At 47.8% G+C, this 1,115-nt stretch overlaps 1 non-coding gene across 1 annotated transcript; it reads right to left on the minus strand.

The window, feature by feature from the left end:
- Window positions 1-584: 584 nt before the first annotated feature.
- On the minus strand, window positions 585-788 carry LOC134434200 (small nucleolar RNA SNORA74). The gene has a single exon (XR_010031822.1). It is a non-coding gene; the product is annotated as a small nucleolar RNA SNORA74 (small nucleolar RNA).
- Window positions 789-1,115: the final 327 nt, after the last annotated feature.

Below are 1,115 nucleotides of genomic sequence, written 5' to 3' on the forward strand. Positions count from 1 at the left end.
GCTCTTCAGGGCCCCATGGAATTAAGGGGACTCTTTGGACATTGTGGGGCCTTGTGGGACTGAGGCTATCGTGACACTTTAGAACCAAGGGGCCACTGTGAAACTACAGGGCCTTGTGGAACTGACACTGAAATCACCCAAAAAGAAACTTTCTAACACAGTTTGAGTATCAAAAAGCATTCATTTTTATTGCAGCACTGATCACTTGGAGGATCCTTCCTCCATTTGAGTGCCCCAAACATCATGCAAACAGAGGTTTTATTACACACACAAGTTCCATATTTATGAGCTATAGAGGTTTTATGACACACACAAGTTCCATATTTATGAGCTATTCCTCTGTGATGCTCTACATCTGGCCTGTAGGCCACACAGTATAAATAATTCCAACTTCATAAGTGATTTATTATATAATTACCTTGCTTATGTAATTCGACCAGTAAGAGCAGGCCCAGGCCATTGGAGACTCAGGCTGCTATTGGCTGGTTAGCTGAGTAGTAACTGGCTCAGCCAATGAGGATTACCTTCATGGGCCTTCTTATCTATGTAAGGAAGTTAGATCTCAATAAAGCTGCCTGTTGCTGCATGAACACATACAGTCTAGTCACCTGTCTCCACAGGCAGCAGTTACTCCACTCTCAGGCATGCAGAGTGCTGCCAAAACCTGGCACCACTGAGCACCAGGACGGCCTTGCTGGTGCCAGGAAAGCTCAGCAGCACCTTTCTCTCCCAGCAGCATAACACTGGCACAGGCACTGAGCAGCCACGGGCAGCTGACTACTGCTGGGAGACAAAAACCCCAAAACTGGGGGGTTTAGAGGGCAGAAAAAACGTGGAGGCACTTTTCTGATGATGCCTACTCTCATCAAGGCTTCATCCAGCAAGAGGAATAGATAAGCTAAACTTATTTCTGGATAAACCACGCTATTTCCACCCTAAAGACCTGAGGCTAGCACAGGAGCCAGCAGAGGCCTTTTAGACAGCGAAACATTTTTGCCCATTTTCCCAGGCTGGCTCACAGTCACACCTCACCCATGTGGCTCCAGAGCTCTTGCTGTGTTCCACGGGCAGGTTATCCCTTCACATCTGCTCTCGCAGGCTCCAATGCCCTCCCG

The sequence above is a fragment of the Melospiza melodia genome, unplaced genomic scaffold (genome assembly GCF_035770615.1).
Source record: "Melospiza melodia melodia isolate bMelMel2 unplaced genomic scaffold, bMelMel2.pri scaffold_32, whole genome shotgun sequence".
In the NCBI taxonomy this organism is placed as follows: Eukaryota; Metazoa; Chordata; class Aves; order Passeriformes; family Passerellidae; genus Melospiza; species Melospiza melodia.